The 15945-nt window shown below is 46.3% G+C and overlaps 1 protein-coding gene across 1 annotated transcript in view; it reads right to left on the bottom strand.

Annotated features, from left to right (window-relative positions):
- The window catches only part of NSMCE1 (NSE1 component of SMC5/6 complex), a 176119-nt gene that overhangs the window by 99125 nt on the left and 61049 nt on the right, over nucleotides 1-15945 (bottom strand). The window lies entirely within an intron of this gene.

The following is a 15945-nucleotide window of genomic DNA, read 5'->3' as shown; positions in this document are numbered from 1 at the left end:
GGGCACTACCCTTGCAACAATTGCAGTGTGTGTCAGTTAACATCTACCACGAAGATGATCACTTTCAATGACAATACTACTTGGCATTTGAGACAAATGTCTAATTGCAACACAAGTGGTGTAGTGTGCTTGATAACATGTGTATGTAATTTACACTACATTGGAATGACCACCCGGAAGATCAGCACACGAATTGTTGAACACAGGAGCAACATCCGGTGCAAGCGGGCAACTACACGCATGACTAATCATTTTATAGAGAAGAACCCAACACCCAACGGTCTGACATGGGCCGTTCTGGAGATTGTAAAAAATAGGGAAAACCAAGAGAGAATACTCCACGAACGTGAACAACGATGGGTGTTCAAATTACATACAGACACCTGTGGATTAAATGATGACATCCCGTGGGGTGCCTTCACAAACTGAACCTTTCAGTAACTTTTTCCTTGCAGGTACTCAGCCACAGTAATGATCGATGGGCGTAAGGTTTTAACAACACAACCGCACCGTTAGCAGTTATATACTACTGCTAGGATCAAAGGAAAATTTAGGCTAATATTACAGTCAAATCTGTCTACACATTAGGAAGCAAGGACATTTTGCCTGTATGTTGTTCCTTCCATTTATCGATCTAATAAGGTGGTTATTCAACAGGCTATACGTCCATAAGCACCTTAGTTCTAACTCTGCACCCTGTCAGGCAGTACTGCGTGGTGACCTTTCCTCAAGCACTCTAATCCTACTTAATACCTCCCCTGCCTTAAAATAAAAATAAACAAAACAGGTTTGGACAAGAAATATTTACCAGTCTTAGCCACAAGTAATTTTGATTAACCTTACTATAAATATAGCTGGATTCCCTATGAGAACCTTGAATTGTTATTTACCACCTTTTCAATAATTTTATTGACAACCTTTAATTAATTGTCAAAATGCCTTGGTAATGTTTCTATTATTATTTTTCTGTCCTTGTAATATAGTTATCGTTTTTTTTAATTATCACGAACGCTTTCGCAACCGCAACATAGCAGTCACGAACCAGCTGTCCCCTTCATTCAACACGTTTATTGTACCACGGTTTAGCATCCTCTCAAGATGGCCGCCTACCTCTCGCGGTCTAGTGGCCCGTAGAAGAAACCCGGAAGTTCTGTTGATACTTAACAGAGCGAGCGCGGTTGTTCAGTAAGATGCGGTCCCGGGGGAGCTGATCCTAGGTATTTCCTCACGTTTTCCCGAGCAAGGAAGGAAGTAATACCTTTTGTATAGATGACCCGACTCTTTGGCAACGGAAATCTAGATAACGATCGAGGCAGTAGACACTTATCGATCTCTCTCTCTTTTTAACCCTATAACGGACATTCAACATTAAGTCCAGATGGTGAAAACGAACCCCTAGAGAGACCATGAGGTGCCAATGAGCACAGCATCAAGTAAATATCGTGAAACAGTTTTTCCTTATATTCTGTCTATGCACTTAATATGTGTTTTGTGTGTCTATCGTCCTGGTCACATCAAGTCCTGTCTTGTTTCTATGTGTGAATTCACAACCACTTATTTTTATAAAAACTACTGCTTATTGCTTGGCATGAGAGCCGATTCATGAAAGGGGGTGGTGATGGACAGAGCATCTGAATTAAACAGAACACTCATACCCAGTCAAAAGATCAGGGCTTGATCCATCACCGTTTTTTAGCTCACTACACCATCCCAGTTCAGAACCTGGCTACATGCAAATTAGTCTGTCCCTGGCCCAGTGCATCATGGGAACAGGGCAGACCAAACTACCAAGCCAATTCTTTACTGGAAAGGAAACAAGCTTCCGGGGACCGGTTTCTGGCATTGCAGCCGTCTTCGGCCCGGCTTGCTTGAATCCTGATGGTGCAGTGAGCAAGGGACTCATGTCTGAGCATACCCTGCCACTCCTATAGTGGCCAAAGAGAGCCTGCACGCGCCAATATGGTGCTATATTCCACCATGGTCCATGATGCGTGCGTCATGAGAAGACACTATGTGACCCTCCTCACAGGGGAGGTATAAAATGCTACTAATGGTGTGCTTTCTATTTACAGTTTTGGAAATCCAAAAATCGTATGTATTCTATTACGAACGCATGCTTCATACACTAAATGTTTTTAGTATCACTGTCTGATTAGGGACATTGGAGTGGCATATGTAGGGCTGGTCCCTACATGGCCCTGAAGAAATGCTAGGGGTAGCATGAAACATGTAGACCTTTCACTGAACCAATCCCCATTATAGGTTAGTTATTAGTGATAATCACCCCATTTTTAATATACCTTACTAGGAGCAAAATAAATATATTGAGGCCCACTAAGCACGGTATTTTTAAACTCACCCACACCCACTCCACCACTCTGCACTACACATAGTCTCTCACATTAAAGTGCTCCTGCGTAGTTCGTGAGTCGCAGCACGCCCCTTTTCGTAGAGAACTGGGATGGCCCCAATGATGAAGCATGTCACCGTGGGGCAACCCCGGTGAGTGAGGGGACACTAGAAAGAAATTTTTCTTTCTTGGCAGGTATTACTGACCAATCAGGTCAGTTACCACAACATGAGCTAGGTCTATGAACCCATAATTTGGATTCTTGATTGTACATTAAATTTCTGGAGGGCGACCTAGTCTCTTATTCCTCCTTCTCCCCCAGTATTGTATATGTTCGTAGCAGCTTCTTAGCTGCGGGAGTATATCTCTTGACACACCTTTTTGTGAGACCAACCCTTAGACTCTTCATCACACATTAAACACGAGAACTGTTTCACACAAACAGAATAATGGCAGAGATTACTGGTCTGTCATATTCCGATGATGAGGTAGATAGAATCATTGCCTCAATTCTACCACACACAGGGGGCCCTAATAGAGAAAACAGCGATGCGACCCAAGCATGGGATGAACTGACGGAATTGAAGAGAACACAAATTAAAACATTGATTCACGGTGTAATGATGGCAGAGTACCTCAAAATAAGTACTGCCCGAGAGGACTGATTGTCAGAAATGAGCCTTTTATTTTTCAGCATGATAAACAATTTAAAAAGGACTGGTCGCTCATTTCGTGGCACTGTACCAGGGACTGGTTAGTGCTCATAGTTAAAACAGCAGCTCGCCTCTCAGAGACACTGTTAGAGGAGATACACACTTTAGAGGTACGCCTAAAATCATTCAAGACTCCCAGTGAACTAAAGAAGAGACTGGACGAATTGAATAAAAACATGACGGAATTTGAGGTTAGTCTGAAGGATACTAAGTATACGAAACTCTCAAAGGACCAGAGAGCATTCTCACACGACAAAGTTTACCCCTACATAAGAAATGACTATAGAGTAAGCAACAGGAACCCGGGGTATAATACAGACACCGATGGCTCTGACTCAGGTTCAGATAGCTCGGGTCCCTCCTCTTTCACCTACAATCAACCAACGAACAGAAGACCAAGAAGAGGAAGTGGCAACGCAAGAGGCTATCGTGGAAACCAAACTCCCCTATGGCCACCTTATCAAGGTCCACATCCGGATGGTCCCCCGTTTGGCCCTCCACCTCAAACTCCTTTTTACTATGGTCCACCTATGTACTAATAATAATAATAATAGGGAAATTTATAAAGCGCATGGTTACGCTAAGAAGCGTGTCCCCGCGCTAACTGAAAGAAACAGACTCAAAACAAAAGCGAGGAGTGTACCCGACTAACCTGAAAATAGGTGTGTTTTTAATTTCCTCCGGAAGCTGGATTCCGATGGATCCAGACGGAGATCGAGGGGTAGAGCATTCCAGCTCTTCGCCACCAGGTAGCGAAAGGATCTTCCTCCCATACGGGCCCTTCTTACTCTAGGGACCTTTAATAGGCCTCCATGTGAGGAGTGCAATGCGCGAGATGGTGCATACCTGGTGACTAGGTTCTGGAGAGGTACAGGCGCCTTTTTTGCAAGGATACGGTGACCGGTACATAGGGATCTAAAAACAACTCTGCTCCTTACTGGCAACCAATGGAGGGTCTGGAGGGCAGCTTTGGAGCTCGATCTTGTTGGAAGCTTTAGTATGAGACGGGCTGCAGCATTCTGAAGCACCTGTAGGCGATTGATTGCCTTGCAGGTTGCTCCCAGAAACAGCAGATTGCCAAAGTCCATGCGTGATGTGACGAGGGCATGCACCAGCGTTCTACGGGCGTTCATAGGGAGAAGAGCTAGAACCTTCCGTAGTCTTTTTAATACGCTAAAGCAGATGCCCGTCACCCTGTCTATCTGGGGTCCGAGAGACAGGTCTGCATCAAGCCAGACCCCAAGATTTCTAACTTCTTGTCGGGGAGTTGGGGCCTCACCTAGGCATGGGGGCCACCACGCCGACGACCAGACAGATGGGTTCCCCCCCACCACCAGCACCTCGGTCTTGTTGCCATTTAATTTCAGGCAGTTTGTGGACATCCAGGTTGCAAGATCTTGCATGCAAACCCTGAAACTGTCAACAGCAAGGCCCGGTGCACGCGAGAGGGAGACAACCAGCTGCGTGTCGTCGGCGTAGGATACAATTTGCAATCCATGACCAACAGCAATCGGAGCCACTGGGGAGACGTAGAGATTGAAAAGCGTTGGGCTCAGGGATGATCCCTGGGGAACGCCCTGGCCCAATCCTATGTCTCTGGAATAGTGGTCACCAAGGCGGACTTGGAAACTTCTTCCAGTCAGGAAGGATTGGATCCATTGGAGTGCAGCTCCAGTTATTCCTCCGCTATTCAGACACTGTAGCAAGGTGGAATGAGCTACAGTGTCGAATGCCGCACTCAGGTCCAATAGGATGAGGGCCATAGTATGACCCTCATCCACCCCCTGCCGTAGGGTCTCCACTGCCATCAGGAGCGCCGATTCCGTTGAATGACGAGGACGGAAGCCGAATTGGGTGTCGTGCAATAAGGCTGCTTTGTCCACGAAATCCATTAGTTGCAAATGGACCGTTTTTTCGTCCACTTTGGCCAAATAGGGTAGAAGAGAGATAGGCCGCAGATTTTCGAGTTTATCAAAGCTGATGGTAGGTTTCTTCCTGAGGGGTAGGACCACCGCCTTCTTCCAATCTTTGGGCACAGTCTTTGTGTCTGAAGACACGTCCAGTAGATGCCTTATGTAGGGTTCCAACACCACTAGGCTGTCTGCTAGGCGTTTGGGTGTAGTGGGGTCCCGTGGGGATCCCGACTTTACAGATCTGCAGATTTTTAAGAGATCTTCTGGGGGCGGGGTGACAAAGTTGGTCAATCTATGTTTGTCCCTCCAATCCCTTGGGCTTTCCGCAAATTCTACCCCATTCATGGGTTGAATCGGAAAAGCGGAATAGATTTTAGATATCTTTTCCGCAAAGAAATCTGCGATTCTGTCGCAGGACTCGGGCGAGCAGTCATCAGGAGTGGTGGCTGATTTTCCACTTGCCAGAGTTTTGTAGAGCAAGAATAGCTCTTTCGTCGAGTTACCAGCTTCGCAGATTCTGGTAGCGTAATACGCAGCTTTGGACTTCCTAATTAAGCCATGGTAAAGTCGTCTCTCAGTTAGGTAGGGATCTCTAGTGTCTTTGGAGAGAGCCCTACGCCATAGTCTCTCGGCTCTCTTCAATGCGGTTTTCGTGTCACGTAATTCGACATTAAACCATAGGGCGGTTTTTTGAATGCGGCCACCAGGTTTGACTTTTGCCAAAGGAGCAGTACAATCTAGCGCATCACTGATGCGCTTACAGAGAAGGGCATTAGCCGTGTCTGCGTCGACACCCCCAGGATTTCCTCCTATAGTCAGCGCCTCGCAAAACTTAGACTGGGAGAAGGGCGCCCATTTTCGCCTAAGATGATACGGTGCCATTGGCTGCGGAGATCTACCTTCAGGAATTCGAATAGTGAAGGGTACCAGATGATGATCCGACCAAGGGATGGGGATTGGGGTCATAGCTTTTACTTCCCCCCAGTTAACAAATATAGGGTCGAGCAAGTGACCTAGCTGGTGGGTAGGACCATTTACAATTTGGTTCAGTTGAAGGGCTCCTAAAGCTTGACAGAAGCTCTTGCTGGCGTTGTCTGAGGGGTTATTAAGGTGTAAATTAAGGTCGTCAAGTACCAGAAATTTATCGTTGCATAACGCGGACTCCATAATGCTTTCAACCAGACTTTCCTCGAACCTGGCTGTGGGGCCTGGGGGTCTATAGATCAACATGCCTTTCAGCGTGCAGTTGTTATTCACTTTAATCGCAAAGCTCCCTGCCTCACTATCCAGGACAGGGGAGTAGTCTAGTTGGCAGCGTAGACTTTCCTGAACTACAATAGCAATGCCCCGTCCTCTACCTCTAGGTCTGTCCTGTCTAAGTATTGTATATCCCTCTGGGAGTGCCTCTAGGGCGTCAGGTGTGGATTCCTCATCTAGCCATGTTTCAGTTAAAAACACAAGGTTCCACTGTTTGTCGGTAAGTAGATCATATAGATCTAACTTATGCTTCCGTAGCGAACGGACATTAATCAGTCCGCAATGTATGGTATAGTCCGTAGTGGCCATATTCCTACCAGGATCATAGGAGAAGTGACAATGTTCACAACCTGTGTTATCCTCCACTCGTAGGTTGTGTTTACACAACTCAGCAGTGTTACAGCGGAGGGCTAGTAGTTCTTGCTTACTCCACAGTATGGGGTTCTTCTGAGGGACATAAGGTATGGCCCTGGACCGCGTACGATCGCGGACGGGTGCAGACGGGCTTGCCTTAGGCGCGCCCGCTGCGCTCGTCCGCTGCGCTTACGTGTAAGACACATTTATAGGTATAGTGGGCGTGGCCTCTGAAGTGGGCGTGGCCAACGCTCGAGCCGCGATGGCGGCAGTGTAATCCTTCTAACTCACAGCGCTCAACTCAGCTGTAGCAGGGATACTAGATGGCGTTTGTAGCTGGGAAGTGCTCAGTGTAAGTGTGCAAGGAGATTAAAAGCAGCAAAGTACACAGTGACAAATTTTTTAAATTACGAGCATACACTCCCGGCTTTCCGCCTCAGGAGTCAATCAGTTGCAGTTTCTGGCACGCTAGTAGTCAGCGCCTTTAACAGGTATTGGTCGGGGTGGACGTGGCCTCTGAAGTGGGCGTGGCCAACGCTCGAGCCGCGATGGCGGCAGTGTAATCCTTCTAACTCACAGCGCTCAACTCAGCTGTAGCAGGGATACTAGATGGCGTTTGGAGCTGGGAAGTGCTCAGGGTAAGTGTGCAAGGAGATTAAAAGCAGCAAAGTACACAGTGACAAATTTTTTAAAATACGAGCATACACTCCCGGCTTTCCGCCTCAGGAGTCAATCAGTTGCAGTTTCTGGCGCGCTAGTAGTCAGCGCCTTTAACAGGTATTGGTCGGGGTGGGCGTGGCCTCTGAAGTGGGCGTGGCCAACGCTCGAGCCGCGATGGCGGCAGTGTAATCCTTCTAACTCACAGCGCTCAACTCAGCTGTAGCAGGGATACTAGATGGCGTTTGTAGCTGGGAAGTGCTCAGGGTAAGTGTGCAAGGAGATTAAAAGCAGCAAAGTACACAGTGACAAATTTTTAAAAATTTGAGCATACACTCCCGGCTTTCCGCCTCAGGAGTCAATCAGTTGTGTACCCACAACAACCTTACCAAAATTGGGGAAGTAATCAAGGCAATCCCAACCTTCCTTTTTTAGGAGGGGGAAAACCAAACCAGCGGGCAAAAAACAAAACAGGGCAGCAGCTACAATGGGCACAACCTCTGGTAACAGAGACACGTCACACACGCAGCAAGGGACCACCAGAGGCGACGACGAGCGGCCTGTAGATTTGGTAGTCAACCTATCCAGTATGGAACTGACATCCATCCAAATACAAGTACTTAACAAAGGGCTTGGTTTTGTGCCAACCCCTTATACAGATAAATTCAAACTCTGCTGCGAGCTTAAAGAATTTCTGAGAAAATTGAAGTTGCAAGTTTTCTTTCAGGCTAAAGACAACAACGACCACACTGAATCTGACACTGGCCTAAAAAAGAAGTCAACCTTTGTGCCACCACCCGGCAGCTTACCAGTAGAAATTCTGGCGTTTGAAAAAGCCATTATGAAGGAGGTGAAAGATCTTGATCCTCGCACAATGAAAGTGTTCCAGAATACCAGTAATCTGGAACTCCAAGCAATACAGGAACTATCCAAGAACAGCTCTCTAACTATAAAACCAGCAGACAAAGGAGGGGCAATAGTTCTACAGGATACATTTGACTACAGACAGGAATGTCTACGGCTTCTATCGGATACTAGGAACTATATCATAATAAAAGAGGACCCTACCGAACGTTTAAGAATATCAATTGCTTTTCTCATCGAGGAGTCATTGGCTAATGACTGGATGAGCAAAAAAGAAAAAGAATTTATGGTTAACAAAAAACCAGTCATTCCATATTTTTATACAATTCCTAAGATTCATAAGCAAATGGTAAAACCACCGGGCAGACCCATAGTCTCTGGTATAGGTTCTATTCTTGAACCTCTTTCAAAATACGCTGATGCTTTCCTGAGACCTTTGGTACAAAAAACTGACACCTATCTACGAGATACGAAGGATGTCCTGTGTCTACTTGAACTCAACTTTGACCCCTCATCTAGCATTCTTATCAGTCTAGATGTGGAAAGCCTTTATACGAGTCTGCCACACAAAGACACACTTGAAATACTGGAGGAGGTCCTTTTTGATTCCCAATGGATTTTCTAAACTCCCAGACATGTGGTGTTAGAATGTTGCCGTTTGGCCCTCACCGAGAATTTCTTTAGGTTTGAGGAGACCCTGTACCGCCAACAACACGGAACCAGTATGGGTAGTACATTCGCGCCGAGCATAGCGGGTTTGTAGGTACACCATCTAGAAAAAACTAAGATCTTGAATGACAACAATCCCTACAGACACCATATCACTCTATGGAAACGTTATATGGATGACGTTCTGGTCATATGGAATGGAAATGAAAATGAGGCAACTCTGTTTTTTGAGTGGCTGAACCAACAGGATAGGTTTTTAAAGTTTACCAACACCATGAGCAGGTCCACCCTGGTTTTCTTGGACCTTAACATATTGGCAGACGATGGCAAACTGACAACAACCACGCATTTTAAGCCCACAGCGAGAAACTGTCTATTAACCTATGAAAGTTTCCACCCGAGACATTTCAAACAGAATCTCCCTTTTGGACAGTTCCTTAGGCTCAGGAGGAACTGTTCGGAGAAGAAGGACTATCTCAAGCAAGCTGAAGATCTAAGCATAAAACTCAAAGAAAGGCATTATCCAACGAAGCTAATAAACAATGCCAAGAAGAGGGCTGGTAACAATCACAGGGATGCACTTCTGGAACCCAAAGGAGAAAGAGATGTGGTTGACAACAGAAGGCCTATTTGCATCACAACGTTCAATAAAGTATCAGACCAAATTGCTAAAATTGTGAAAAAACACTGGCCAATTGTCAATAGTGGGAACTTGACTATACCCACACCAATGTTCAGCCACCGCTGAGGGAAAAATCTGAGAGACCACTTGGTCCACACCCGTCCCAAACCGACAACAACCACCAACAGACTCCAACCACTACCAGCGGGGCACTACCCTTGCAACAATTGCAGTGTGTGTCAGTTAACATCTACCACGAAGATGATCACTTTCAATGACAATACTACTTGGCATTTGAGACAAATGTCTAATTGCAACACAAGTGGTGTAGTGTGCTTGATAACATGTGTATGTAATTTACACTACATTGGAATGACCACCCGGAAGATCAGCACACGAATTGTTGAACACAGGAGCAACATCCGGTGCAAGCGGGCAACTACACGCATGACTAATCATTTTATAGAGAAGAACCATACACCCAACGATCTGACCTGGGCCGTTCTGGAGATTGTAAAAACTAGGGAAAACCAAGAAAGAATACTCCACGAACGTGAACAACGATGGGTGTTCAAATTACATACAGACACCTGTGGATTAAATGATGACATCCCGTGGGGTGCCTTCACAAACTGAACCTTTCAGTAACTTTTTCCCTGCAGGTACTCAGCCACAGTAATGATCGATGGGCGTAAGGTTTTAACAACACAACCCCACTGTTAGCAGTTATATACTACTGCTAGGATCAAAGGAAAATTTAGGCTAATATTACAGTCAAATCTGTCAACACATTAGGAAGCAAGGACATTTTGCCTGTATGTTGTTCCTTCCATTTATCGATCTAATAAGGTGGTTATTCAACAGGCTATACACGTCCATAAGCACCTTAGTTCTAATTCTGCACCCTGTCAGGCAGTACTGCGTGGTGACATTTCCTCAAGCACTCTAATCCTACTTAATACCTCCCCTGCCTTAAAATAAAAATAAACAAAACAGGTTTGGACAAGAAATATTTACCAGTCTTAGCCACAAGTAATTTTGATTAACCTTACTATAAATATAGCTAGATTCCCTATGAGAACCTTGAATTGTTATTTACCACCTTTTCAATAATTTTATTGACAACCTTTAATTAATTGTCAAAATGCCTTGGTAATGTTTCTATTATTATTTTTCTGTCCTTGTAATATAGTTATCGTTTTTTTTAAATTATCACGAACGCTTTCGCAACCGCAACATAGCAGTCGCGAACCAGCTGTCCCCTTCATTCAACACCGTTTATTGTACCACGGTTTAGCATCCTCTCAAGATGGCCGCCTACCTCTCGCGGTCTAGTGGCCCGTAGAAGAAACCCGGAAGTTCTGTTGATACTTAACAGAGCGAGCGCGGTTGTTCAGTAAGATGCGGTCCCGGGGGAGCTGATCCTAGGTATTTCCTCACGTTTTCCCGAGCAAGGAAGGAAGTAATACCTTTTGTACAGATGACCCGACTCTTTGGCAACGGAAATCTAGATAACGATCGAGGCAGTAGACACTTATCGATCTCTCTCTCTTTTTAACCCTATAACGGACATTCAACATTAAGTCCAGATAGTGAAAACGAACCCCTAGAGAGACTATGAGGTGCCAATGAGCACAGCATCAAGTAAATATTGTGAAACAGTTTTTCCTTATATTCTGTCTATGCACTTAATATGTGTTTTGTGTGTCTATCGTCCTGGTCACATCAAGTCCTGTCTTGTTTCTATGTGTGAATTCACAACCACTTATTTTTATAAAAACTACTGCTTATTGCTTGGCATGAGAGCCGATTCATGAAAGGGGTTGGTGATGGACAGAGCATCTGAATTAAACAGAACACTCATACCCAGTCAAAAGATCAGGGCTTGATCCATCACCGTTTTTTAGCCCACTACACCATCCCAGTTCAGAACCTGGCTACATGCAAATTAGTCTGTCCCTGGCCCAGTGCATCATGGGAACAGGGCAGACCAAACTACCAAGCCAATTCTTTACTGGAAAGGAAACAAGCTTCCGGGGACCGGTTTCTGGCATTGCAGCCGTCTTCGGCCCGGCTTGCTTGAATCCTGATGGTGCAGTGAGCAAGGGACTCATGTCTGAGCATACCCTGCCACTCCTATGGTGGCCAAAACGATTCATGAAAGGGGGTGGTATGGACAGAGCATCTGAATTAAACAGAACACTCATACCCAGTCAAAAGATCAGGGCTTGATCCATCACCGTTTTTTAGCTCACTAAACCATTCCAGTTCAGAACCTGGCTACATGCAAATTAGTCTGTCCCTGGCCCAGTGCATCATGGGAACAGGGCAGACCAAACTACCAAGCCAATTCTTTACTGGAAAGGAAACAAGCTTCCGGGGACCGGTTTCTGGCATTGCAGCCGTCTTCGGCCCGGCTTGCTTGAATCCTGATGGTGCAGTGAGCAAGGGACTCATGTCTGAGCATACCCTGCCACTCCTATAGTGGCCAAAGAGAGCCTGCACGCGCCAATATGGTGCAATCTTCCACCATAGTCCATGATGCGTGCGTCATGAGAAGACACTATGTGACCCTCCTCACAGGGGAGGTATAAAATGCTACTAATGGTGTGCTTTCTATTTACAGTTTTGGAAATCCAAAAATCGTATGTATTCTATTACGAACGCATGCTTCATACACTAAATGTTTTTAGTATCACTGTCTGATTAGGGACATTGGAGTGGCATATGTAGGGCTGGTCCCTACATGGTCCTGAAGAAATGCTAGGGGTAGCATGAAACATGTAGACCTTTCACTGAACCACTCCCCATTATAGGTTGGTTATTAGTGATAATCACCCCATTTTTAATATACCTTACTAGGAGCAAAATAAATATATTGAGGCCCACTAAGCACGGTATTTTTCAACTCACCCACACCCACTCCACCACTCTGCACTACACATAGTCTCTCACATTAAAGTGCTCCTGCTTAGTTCGTGAGTCGCAGCACGCCCCTTTTCGTAGAGAACTGGGATGGCCCCAATGATGAAGCATGTCACCGTGGGGCAACCACGGTGAGTGAGGGGACACTAGAAAGAAATTTTTCTTTCTTGGCAGGTATTACTGACCAATCAGGTCAGTTACCACAACATGAGCTAGGTCTATGCACCCATAAGTTTGATTCTTGATTGTACATTAAATTTCTGGAGGGCGATCTAGTCTCTTATTCCTCCTTCTCCCCCAGTATTGTATATGTTCGTAGCAGCTTCTTAGCTGCGGGAGTATATCTCTTGACACACCTTTTTGTGAGACCAACCCTTAGACTCTTCATCACACATTAACACGAGAACTGTTTCACACAAACAGAATAATGGCAGAGATTACTGGTCTGTCATATTCCGATGATGAGGTAGATAGAATCATTGCCTCAATTCTACCACACACAGGGGCCCCTAATAGAGAAAACAGCGATGCGACCCAAGCATGGGATGAACTGACGGAATTGAAGAGAACACAAATTAAAACATTGATTCACGGTGTAATGATGGCAGAGTACCTCAAAATAAGTACTGCCCCGAGAGGACTGATTGTCAGAAATGAGCCTTTTATTTTTCAGCATGATAAACAATTTAAAAAGGACTGGTCGCTCATTTCGTGGCACTGTACCAGGGACTGGTTAGTGCTCATAGTTAAAACAGCAGCTCGCCTCTCAGAGACACTGTTAGAGGAGATACACACTTTAGAGGTACGCCTAAAATCATTCAAGACTCCCAGTGAACTAAAGAAGAGACTGGACGAATTGAATAAAAACATGACGGAATTTGAGGTTAGTCTGAAGGATACTAAGTATACGAAACTCTCAAAGGACCAGAAAGCATTCTCACACGACAAAGTTTACCCCTACATAAGAGATGACTATAGAGTAAGCAACAGGAACCCGGGGTATAATACAGACACTGATGGCTCTGACTCAGGTTCAGATAGCTCGGGTCCCTCCTCTTTCACCTACAATCAACCAACGAACAGAAGACCAAGAAGAGGAAGTGGCAACGCAAGAGGCTATCGTGGATTCAAACTCCCCTATGGCCACCTTATCAAGGTCCACATTCGGATGGTCCCCCGTTTGGCCCTCCACCTCAAACTCCTTTTTACTATGGTCCACCTATGTACTAATAATAATAATAATAGGGAAATTTATAAAGCGCATGGTTACGCTAAGAAGCGTGTCCCCGCGCTAACTGAAAGAAACAGACTCAAAACAAAAGTGAGGAGTGTACCCGACTAACCTGAAAATAGGTGTGTTTTAGTTTCCTCCGGAAGCTGGATTCCGATGGATCCAGATGGAGATCGAGGGGTAGAGCATTCCAGCTCTTCGCCACCAGGTAGCGAAAGGATCTTCCTCCCATGCGGGCCCTTCTTACTCTAGGGACCTTTAATAGGCCTCCATGTGAGGAGCGCAATGCGCGAGATGGTGCATACCTGGTGACTAGGTTCTGGAGAGGTGCAGGCGCCTTTTTTGCAAGGATACTGTGACAGGTACATAGGGATTTAAAAACAACTCTGCTCCTTACTGGCAACCAATGGAGGGTCTGGAGGGCAGCTTTGGAGCTCGATCTTGTTGGAAGCTTTAGTATGAGACGGGCTGCAGCATTCTGAAGCACCTGTAGGCGATTGATTGCCTTGCAGGTTGCTCCCAGATACAGCAGATTGCCAAAGTCCATGCGTGATGTGACGAGGGCATGCACCAGCGTTCTACGGGCGCTCATAGGGAGAAGAGCTAGAACCTTCCGTAGTCTTTTTAATACGCTAAAGCAGATGCCCGTCACCCTGTCTATCTGGGGTCCGAGAGACAGGTCTGCATCAAGCCAGACCCCAAGATTTCTAACTTCTTGTCGGGGAGTTGGGGCCTCACCTAGGCATGGGGGCCACCACGCCGACGACCAGACAGATGGGTTCCCCCCCACCACGAGCACCTCGGTCTTGTTGCCATTTAATTTCAGGCAGTTTGTGTACATCCAGGTTGCAAGATCTTGCATGCAAACCCTGAAACTGTCAACAGCAAGGCCCGGTGCACGAGAGAGGGTGACAACCAGCTGCGTGTCGTCGGCGTAGGATACAATTTGCAATCCATGACCAACAGCAATCGGAGCCACTGGGGAGACGTAGAGATTGAAAAGCGTTGGGCTCAGGGACGATCCCTGGGGAACGCCCTGGCCCAATCCTATGTCTCTGGAATAGTGGTCACCAAGGCGGACTTGGAAACTTCTTCCAGTCAGGAAGGATTGGATCCATTGGAGTGCGGCTCCAGTTATTCCTCCGCTATTCAGACACTGTAGCAAGGTGGAATGAGCTACAGTGTCGAATGCCGCACTCAGGTCCAATAGGATGAGGGCCATAGTATGACCCTCATCCACCCCCTGCCGTAGGGTCTCCACTGCCATCAGGAGCGCCGATTCCGTTGAATGACGAGGACGGAAGCCGAATTGGGTGTCGTGCAATAAGGCTGCTTTGTCCACGAAATCCATTAGTTGCAAATTGACCGTTTTTTCGGCCACTTTGGCCAAATAGGGTAGAAGAGAGATAGGCCGCAGATTTTCGAGTTTATCAAAGCTGATGGTAGGTTTCTTCCTGAGGGGTAGGACCACCGCCTTCTTCCAATCTTTGGGCACAGTCTTTGTGTCGAAAGACACGTCCAGTAGATGCCTTATGTAGGGTTCCAGCACCACTAGGCTGTCTGCTAGGCGTTTGGGTGTAGTGGGGTCCCGTGGGGATCCCGACTTTACAGATCTGCAGATTTTTAAGAGATCTTCTGGGGGCGGGGTGACAAAGTTGGTCAATCTATGTTTGTCCCTCCAATCCCTTGGGCTTTCCGCAAATTCTACCCCATTCATGGGTTGAATCGGAAAAGCGGAATAGATTTTAGATATCTTTTCCGCAAAAAAAATCTGCGATTCTGTCGCAGGACTCGGGCGAGCAGTCATCAGGAGTGGTGGCTGATTTTCCACTTGCCAGAGTTTTGTAGAGCAAGAATAGCTCTTTCGTCGAGTTACCAGCTTCGCTGATTCTGGTAGCGTAATACGCAGCTTTGGACTTCCTAATTAAGCCATGGTAAAGTCGTCTCTCAGTTAGGTAGGCATCTCTAGTGTCTTTGGAGAGAGCCCTACGCCATAGTCTCTCGGCTCTCTTCAATGCGGTTTTCGTGTCACGTAATTCGACATTAAACCATAGGGCGGTTTTTTGAACGCGGCCACCAGGTTTGACTTTTGCCAAAGGAGCAGTACAATCTAGCGCATCACTGATGCGCTTACAGAGAAGGGCATTAGCCGTGTCTGCGTCGACCCCCCCAGGATTCCCCCTATAGTCAGCGCCTCGCAAAACTTAGACTGGGAGAAGGTCGCCCATTTTCACCTAAGATGATACGGTGCCATTGGCTGTGGAGATCTACCTTCAGGAATTCGAATAGTGAAGGGTACCAGATGATCCGACCAAGGGATGGGGATTGGGGTCATAGCTTTTACTTCCCCCCAGTTAACAAATATAGGGTCGAGCAAGTGACCTAGCTGG

This window comes from Lissotriton helveticus, chromosome 10, assembly GCF_964261635.1.
Source record: "Lissotriton helveticus chromosome 10, aLisHel1.1, whole genome shotgun sequence".
NCBI classification, from domain to species: domain Eukaryota; kingdom Metazoa; phylum Chordata; class Amphibia; order Caudata; family Salamandridae; genus Lissotriton; species Lissotriton helveticus.
This window is presented reverse-complemented; position numbering and strand designations above follow the sequence as displayed.